The sequence below is a fragment of the Salvelinus sp. IW2-2015 genome, linkage group LG18, assembly GCF_002910315.2.
Source record: "Salvelinus sp. IW2-2015 linkage group LG18, ASM291031v2, whole genome shotgun sequence".
NCBI classification, from domain to species: Eukaryota; Metazoa; Chordata; class Actinopteri; order Salmoniformes; family Salmonidae; genus Salvelinus; species Salvelinus sp. IW2-2015.
Window position 1 is genome coordinate 61147823 of NC_036858.1, and position 6952 is coordinate 61154774.

General features: G+C 43.8%; 2 protein-coding genes across 3 annotated transcripts in view; both read right to left on the reverse strand.

Moving 5' to 3' along the window:
• Positions 1-6952, reverse strand: part of macrod2 (mono-ADP ribosylhydrolase 2) — a 1308647-nt gene that overhangs the window by 747263 nt on the left and 554432 nt on the right. The window lies entirely within an intron of this gene.
• LOC139029101 (cell surface glycoprotein 1-like) overlaps positions 1-6952 on the reverse strand; it is a 39527-nt gene that overhangs the window by 23495 nt on the left and 9080 nt on the right. The gene's annotated exons all lie outside the window — the stretch shown is intronic.

Consider the following 6952-nt stretch of genomic DNA (forward strand, 5'->3'; position numbering starts at 1 on the left):
GAGAAGAAGAGAGAGAAAGAGAGAGAGAGAGAGAGAGAAGAGAAGAGAGAGAGAGAGAGAGAGAGAGAAGAGAGAAGAGAGAGAGAGAGAGAGACAGAGTGAGAGAGGTGGAGAGAGAGAGAGAGAGAGAGAGAGAGAGAGAGACAGAGAGAGAGAGAGAGAGAGAGAGAGAGAGAGACAGAGAGAGAGAAGAGAGAGAAGAGAAGAAGAGAGAAGAAGAGAGAAAGAGAGAGAGAGAGAGAGAGAGAAGAGAGATGGGCACGGTTACTGCGAGAAGATTAGCTACAGGTTACCTGGCCACTCTTACTACCCTGGGCATAATCAGCTTTCAACAGACTTAATCCATAACTCCCCATTCTCAAGTCAATTTACCTGTTCAATAGAATAAAGATAGATAACTCCCCACTGGTCCAATAGAATAAAGATAGATAACTCCCCCAGGTCCAATAGAATAGAGATAGATAACTCCCCCTGGTCCAATAGAATAAAGATAGATAACTCCCCCTGTCCAATAGAATAAAGATAGATAACTCCCCCTGGTCCAATAGAATAAGATAGATAACTCCCCCTGGTCCAATAGAATAAAGATAGATAACTCCCCCTGGTCCAAAGAATAAAGACAGATAACTCCCCTGGTCCAATAGAATAAAGATAGATAACTCCCCTGGTCCAATAGAATAAAGATAGATAACTCCCCCCTGGTCCAATAGAATAAATATAGATAACTCCCCCCTGGGCCAATAGAATAAAGATAGATAACTCCCCCCTGGTCCAATAGAATAAAGATATATAACTCCCCAACATCTACAGTTCCTCTGTCACTGCTGGATAAAACTTTACAGCAGAACTCCAGCAGTTCTGGTGGATCTAATCTCTTCCAGAATGTAGTAAACTGAAGAACCAGCAGTTCTGGTAGATCTAATCTCTTCCAGAATGTAGTAAACTGAATAACCAGCAGTTCTGGTGGATCTAATCTCTTCCAGAATGTAGTAAACTGAAGAACCAGCAGTTCTGGTAGATCTAATCTCTTCCAGAATGTAGTAAACTGAAGAACCAGCAGTTCTGGTGGATCTAATCTCTTCCAGAATGTAGTAAACTGAAGAAAGTCAACCGCTGTCCAACAGAACTCTCTCTCTGGGTTCCAGAAAGCAAGGCTGAACTACTCCTTAGCGCTGTCTGTGTCTCAAATGTTAACCTATGTAGTGCACTACAGTGCATTCTGAAAGTATTCAGACCCCTTCACTTTGTCCACATTTTGTTATGTTTACAGCCAAACTGAACAATCGGGGGAGAAGGGCCTTGGTCAGGGAGGTGACCAAGAACACGATGGTCAATCTGACAGAACTCCAGAGTTCCTCTGTGGAGGTGGGAGAACCTTCTCTGCAGCACTCCACCAATCAGGCCTTTATGGTAGAGTGGCCAGACGGAAGCCACTCCTCAGTAAAAGGAACATGACAGCCCGCTTGGTGTTTGCCAAAAGGCACCTAAAGACTGAAACCATGAGAAACAATATTCTCTGGTCTGATGAAACTAAGATTGAACTATTTTGGCCTGAATGCCAAGCGTCAAGCCTGGAGAAAACCTGGCACCACCCCTACGGTGAAGCATGGTGGTGGCAGCATCATGTTGTGGGGATGTTTATCAGTGGCAGGGACTGGGAGACTAGTCAGGATCGAGGGAAAGATGAACAGAGCAAAGTACAGAGAGATCCTTTATGAAAACCTGCTCCAGAGCGATCAGGACCTCAGGGTGAAGGTCCACCTTCAAACAGGACAGTGACCCTAAGCACACAGCCAAGACAATGCAGGAGTGGCTTCGGGAAAAGTATTTTCATGTCCTTGAGTGGCCCAGCCAAAGCCCGGACTTGAACCCGATGGAACATCTCTGTAGAGACCTGAAAATAGCTGTGCAGCGACGCTCCCCATCCAACCTGGCAGAGCTTGAGAGGATCTGCAGAGAAGAATGGGAGAAACTCCCCAAATACAGGTGTGCCAAGCTTGTAGCGTCATACCCAAGAAGACTCAAGGCTGTAATCGCTGCCAAAGGTGCTTCAACAAAGTACTGAGTAAAGGGTCTGAATACTTAAGTAAATGTGATATTTCAGTTTGACATTTTTTATAAATGTTCTTAAATGTCTAAAAAACAGTTTTTGCTTTGTCATTATGGGGTATTGTGATGTCATTGTTTGCAATACAGAGATCATACGTTTCCTGTAGTTGAACTAGTTTGCCACACTGCAGCAGGGATTTTGGCACTCCTCCCTAACAGATCTCTCCAGATCCTTCAGTTTCCCAGGGCTGGCGCTGCAATACGGCTTCAGCCCCTCAAAGATTTTCGATTGTTCAGTTGGCAGACTTGCCTAGGCCACTCAGGACTTGAGATGCTTCTTACGAGCCACTCCTTAGTTGCCATGGCTGGTGCTTCGTGTCGTTGTCATGCTTGAGACCCAGCCACGACCCATCTTCAATGCTCTTACTGGGAAGGAGGTTGTTGGCACAAGATTCTCGCGATACATGGCCCCATCCATCCTCCCCTCAATACGGTGCAGTCGTTCCTGTCCCCTTTGCAAAAACATCCCAAAAATTGATGTTCCACCTCCATGTTCACGGTTGGATGGATGTTCTTGGGTTGTACTCATCCTGCTATTCTCCCAAACACTGCGAGATGGAGTTTAGAAGCTAAAAAGCTCTATTTTTGTCTCATCAACCACATGACCTTCTCCCAATTTTTTTTTTCCCCTCCTTCTGGATTCATCCAGATGGTCAATTGGCAAACTTCGAGACGGGCCTGGACATGCGCTGCTTGAGCAGGGGGACCGTGCGTGCGCTTGCAGGATTTTATCCATACGGCGTAGTGTGTTACTAATGGTTTTCTTTTGAGACTGTGTCCCAGCTCTCTCAGGTCATTGACCAGGTCCTGCCGTGTAGTTCTGGGCTGATCCCTCACATTCCTCATGATCATTGATGCCCCACGAGGTGATCTGCATGAGCCCCAGACCGAGGGTGATTGACCGTCATCTGGAAACTTCTTCCCATTTTCTAATAATTGTTGCCAACAGTTGTTGCCTTCTCACAAACAAGCTTGCTTGCCTATTGTCCGTGCCATCTCCAGCCTTTGTACGCTCTACAATTATCCCTGATGTCCTTACACATCTCTCTGGTCTTGGCCATTGTGAGAGGTTGGAGTCTGTTGATGATGTGTGGACAGGTTCTTTTATACAGTAACGAGTTCAAACAGGTGCAGTAATACAGGTAATGAGTGGAGAACAGGAGGGCTTCTAAAGAAAAACTAACAGGTCTGTGAGAGCCGGAATTCTTACTGGTTGGTAGGTGATCAAATACTTATGTCATGCAATAAAATGCAAATTCATTACTTAAAAATCATACAATGTGATTTTCTGGATTTTTGTTTTAGATTCCGTCTCACAGTTGAAGTGTACCTATGATAAAAATGACAGACCTCTACATGCTTTGTAAGTAGGAAAACCTGGCAAAATCGGCAGTGTATCAAAACTTGTTTCCCCACTGTATATATATAAAATAACCTCACACTCAATGTCACAAAAACAAAGGAGATGATTGTGGACTTCAGAAACAGCAGAGGAGGCACCCCCTTCCACATCACGGGAGAGTAGGGAGAGGTAGTAAGTTTTAAGTTCCTCGGTGTTAACATCACGGACAAACTGAATTGGTCCACCCACACAGACAGCGTTGTGAGAAGCGCAGCAGCGCCTCTTCAACTTCAGAGGCTGAAGAAATTTGGCTTGTCTTCAAAAACACTCACAAACTTCTACAGATGCACAATCGAGAGCATCCTGTCGGGCTGTATCACCGCCTGGTACGGCAACTGCTCCGCCCCACAACCGGAAGGCTCTCCAGAGGGTAGTGATGTCTGCACAACGCATCACCGGGGCAAACTACCTGCCCTCCAGGACACCTACACCACCCGATGTCACAGGAAAGCCATAATGATCATCAAGGACAACAACCCCTAGCCATTGCCTGTTCACCCCGCTATCATCCAGAGGCGAGGTCAGTACAGGTGCATCAAAGCAGGGAACCGAGAGACTGAAAAACAGCTTCTATCTCAAGGCCATCAGACTGTTAAACAGCCACCACTAACATTTAGTGGCGCTGCCAAATACTGACCTCAACTCCAGCCACTTTAATAATGGGAAATTGATGGAAATGTATGTAAAAATATATCACTAGCCACTTTAAACAATGGCACTTAAAATAATGTGTTACATACCCTACATTACTCATCTCATATGTATATTATTATACTGTACTCTATCATACTGCATCTTGCATCTTTATGTAATACATGTATCACTAGCACTTAAACTATGCCACTTTATGTTACATACCCTACATTACTCATCTCATATGTATATACTGGTCTCTATACCATCTACTGCATCTTGCCTGTGCCGTTCTGTACCATCACTCATCATATATTCTTTATGTCATTCTTTATCCCTATACTTGTGTGTATAAGGTATTTGTTGTGGAATTGTTAGGTTAGATTACTTGTCGTTATTACTGCATTGTCGGAATAGAAGCACAAGCATTTTCGCTACACTGGCATTAACATCTGCTAACCATGTGTATGTGACAAATAAAATTTGATTTCATTGATTTGTCACGGGCCGTGACAAAGAAGAGGACAAGGTGGCGTGGTGATCGTACATTTTCTTTTATTAATCAAAATGACGCCGACAAAACAATAAACACTACAAAAAACAAACCGTGAAGCTCAAAGGCAATGTGCCTAAAACAAGTCACTTCCCACAATGACAGGTCGGAAAAAGGCCACCTAAGTATGTTCTCAATCAGAGACAATGATAGACAGCTGCCTCTGATTGAGAACCATACCCGGCCTATAAACATAGAAATAACAATATAGAACAGAATACCCACCCCAACTCACACCCTGACCAAACCAAATAGAGACATAAAAGGCCTCTTAAGGTCAGGCGTGATAATATATATATGAAAAGTTGTAATATATTTATATGCAATCCTGAAGACGATACATCCACAGCGAATTCAACAGATTTGTATATTTTGTATAAAATTAACTAATATTGTATTTGTTTTTTTTATAAACAACATTCCAATCTTGTTAACATTATCTTAGTCAATTGTGGAACGATCCCACTATTTCCATCCATTTTGCATCACTATCAATGGGAACTTTTAATTTGAAGGCGAACCGCCGATTCCACTATTGTTGCTCACGACACACACGTCTTGGAGCGAGAGATGCGAAGATGCCAGACAAACTATTATTCGAATGTCTCTCCGGCTATTTATTAACAAATAACTATTGTTTTTCATTTTTTATAATAGTTTTACACAATACCAACGGTGGCGAATACTTATTTTATGAAAAGTTATGCGAGTTGTTGTATTGTTTTGGTTAAAAGTTGGGTAGCCTTTCGCGCACGTCTCCGGCAGCTATTCGTTTCTCGAGTAATTCGGGAAATGTTTCTGCTATCCATTGTATTGGAGTTGTAGCAATAGTCAGTCGTATCGTTCCCAAACTAGGATATGTCGTTCTGTGCGATGGCTGAGGCGAGGAGAACGGAGGACGAGGAGCAGGAGAGTTTGAGAGGAGAACCGAGAACCTGTATAAGACGCCAGCCCAGACCGAACACACAGCTGCGGGTAAAATATCTCACCTAACAACCTCCCCACAATCTCTGGTTTATTCATTAGTGCACACTGTAGAAAAAACATTTTGCAACGGAACACAAAAAGAGGGTTTCTACTTTGGTCAGTCAGTCCCGTTTCAGTACGTTTTCTTCCATTTGGTACCTGGTCAGGTCAGGTTGGCTGGTCTCTGTTGGATAGGAGGAGGACTAGGTTTTCGTCCCAAACGGCACCCTATTTCCTAGAGATGCACACTTCTTTTGATCAGAGCCCAGGTCAAACATAGTGCACTACATAGGAAAGGATGCTGTTTCAAACACGGCTAGGAGGATACGAAACACAACAAATCGTCACATTCCTTCAGGCTGACAGTCATGGGAAGACACATCCTGCAGGAGTCAAGTAGAATTGCTCTCTGCCAGAGTGAAAAGAACTAGGATGCAGTCACAGTCACCACATTCGCTAACGCTCTCGCTGTGTGTGTGTGTGTGTGTGGGTCTGTGTGTGTGTGTGTGTGTGTGTGTGTGTATGTATGTGTGTCCTGGCAGGGCCTACCCTCTGCATTCCTGGGGTGAATCAGCTCTCCCTGGAACCTCTTCTCAGGCACACACACACACACACACACACACACAACACACACACACACACACACACACACCTACAAACCCACACACCCACACCACCACACACACACACACACACACACACACACACAACACACACCACACACACACAACACACACACACTACAAACCACCACACACCACACACACCTACACACCTACACACCTACACACACACACACACAAACACACCCACACACACACGCACGCACGCATGCACACACAGAGAGTTAGCAATGGTGAAGCCTGAATGCTGTTTGGTGGATATTCATAAGGTCCAAAACAAATCTTCATATCAGCGTTATAATGCATTATAGCTCATGCATAATGAAACTTAAGCATTTACACTGAGAGCAATTAGAATGTGTACCAAATGGGCACCCTATATACAGTGCATTCGGAAAGTATTCAGACCCTTGACTTTTCCACATTTTGTTACTTTGCAGCCTTATTCTAGAATTTATTAAATCGTTTTCCCTCATCAATCTACCACTATTACCCCAAATGACATCACAATACCCCATAATGACATCACAATACACCATAATGACATCACAATAACCCATAATGACAATCACAATACCCAAATGACACACAATACACCATAATGACATCACAATACCCCATAATGACATTCACAATACACCATAAGACATCACAATACCCCATAAC